Source organism: Leptonychotes weddellii, chromosome 12 (genome assembly GCF_054177405.1).
Source record: "Leptonychotes weddellii isolate Sample4059 chromosome 12, ASM5417740v2, whole genome shotgun sequence".
Taxonomy (NCBI): domain Eukaryota; kingdom Metazoa; phylum Chordata; class Mammalia; order Carnivora; family Phocidae; genus Leptonychotes; species Leptonychotes weddellii.
The window spans coordinates 80,624,432-80,626,658 of NC_138380.1; the positions used below are offsets into that span (position 1 = coordinate 80,624,432).

Sequence of the window (2,227 nt, forward strand, 5' to 3'; positions counted from 1 at the left end):
GCAGGTTTCTTTACTATATAGTACTCCTCAGAACCATGAATCAGCAGCAGGAACATCCAAAAGTGGCACACACTATATAATATTTCCCAAATCTCTTTATCCCCTGTTTTTGTTCCTCAAATTGCAGAAAATCTAGCAGAACCAGCACTCATGGAACACACTTAAGAAAACATACTAATTCTACCAGAATGGCTTAGATGCAATGCTTAAAAGAAACAAAATCCATATAAATCCACTGATAGAAGTCCTTTGTTTTCGTTTTGGCTTTCGGCTCGGGGAGGCAAAGGTGCAACTTTCTTCGGTCGTCCGGAATCCGGGTTCAGCCGACACCAGCCACCTCCGCCATGCTGCCTAAGTTCGACCCCAACGAGACCAAAGTCGGGTACCTGAGGTGCACCAGTGGCAGAGTCGGTGCCACGTCTGCCCTGGCCCCGAAGATGGGTCCACTGGGTCTGTCTCCAAAATAGGTTGGTGACGACATCGCCAAGGCAACCGGTGATTGGAAGGGTCTAAGGATTGCAGTGAAACTGACCATTCAGAACAGACAGGCCCAGATTGAAGTGGTACCTTCTGCCTCTGCCCTGATTATCAAAGCCCTCAAGGAACCACCAAGAGACAGAAAGAAGCAGAAAAACATTAAGCACAGTGGAAATACCACTTTTGACGAGATTGTCAATATTGCCCGACAGATGCGACACCGATCTTTAGGCAGAGAACTCTCTGGAACCATTAAAGAAATCCTGAGGACTGCCCAGTCTGTGGGCTGCAATGTTGACGGCTGCCACCCTCATGACATCATAGATGACATCAACAGTGGTGCGGTGGAATGCCCAGCTAGTTAACTACAAAGGAAAATGTTTCAATAAAGGATCATTTAACAAGCAAAAAAAAAAAACAAACAACAAAAATCCTTTGTTTTCCCCTTTAAAGATCTGGTCAGTAAAGGATCATGTTTATATAGTATAAAGCACTAAGAAGCAAGAATATAAAAAATGAGAAAGATACAGAGCCATATATCTTACTTTTGTATGAACAGTACCTATTAGGTAAAAATCTATGATCAGAGAAGCAATCTCTCTCCTTCTCTCCCATCCGTGAGATGTAACAACTTCTCGCATTATTAATTTTTATTCTGTATCTGAATTTTCCTAAAAAACACAGGAAATATCACATGGCTACAGGAAAATCATATACCCATTCTATGAAGAGTCCTTACTGTGAAGAAACAACATGAAGTTTGTATATTAAGGTCCACAAAATTAAAGTTAACTCTAAGAATATTTACTCTCTAATCCATACAGACGCAGCACACAGAAGAAAAAAGATTAGTCATAATACAACTAGTTATCAGAATAACAACAATAATTAACATTCATATAATGTTTACTATGTGTTTGTTATAGGTTGAAATGTGTCCCCCAAAATTCATATGTTGAAGTCCTAATTCCCAGTACCTCAGAATGTGACCTTTTACAGAAATATGGTAGTTTCAGATGTAATTAGTTAAAATGAAGCCCCTAACCCATTGTGACTGATGTCCTTATTAAGAAGGGAAAAACTGGACGTAGTTACCCACACAGGGAGAACACCATGTGAGGATGAAGGGAGAGATTGGGGAGATGCTTCTACAAGCCAAGGAACTCCAAAGATTGCCAGCAAATCACCAGAAGTAGAGGAGAGGCATTGAACAGATTCTTCCTTTACAAGAAGCCAACCTTACCGATATCTTGATTTTGGACTTCCAGCCCCCAGAATAAATTCCTGTTATTTAAGCCACCCAGTTTGTGGTACTTTGTTACAGCAACCCTAGAAAATTAATACACTATGTGTCTAAACAGTGTTATCTATTCCACTTTAAAGACAATAAAACTGATACACAGAGCAGTTAATTAACTTACCCAATTTCACAACTATTAAGCTATAAAGACAGGATTTGGGAAATGACACAAACAGGATTAACAGAACAGTCCCATAAGGGTGACTGAATATTTCAATTATCTGGAGGTTCAACATCAAAGTTTGATTCTTTGGCCTTCTAAAGCTTTGTTGTCCTCATACATTCTCTAAAATCTCATTATTCCTTTCGGCGTAACTAGCCGAAGTAGATTCACCTGGCCTCAAGTAGGAATCCTGACTGACAGATAAGGAGAGCTTCAGTTAGGAACTGGAGTGCTGGGTAAAGCTGAGGTACTTACAGAATCTGACAGTGATCAAAGACTCAGAAAAA

General features: G+C 40.1%; 1 pseudogene; it reads left to right on the forward strand.

Moving 5' to 3' along the window:
• The first annotated feature begins 329 nt into the window (after nt 1–329).
• LOC115945131 (large ribosomal subunit protein uL11 pseudogene) lies at nt 330–901 on the forward strand (annotated as a pseudogene).
• The last annotated feature ends 1,326 nt before the right edge of the window (nt 902–2,227 follow it).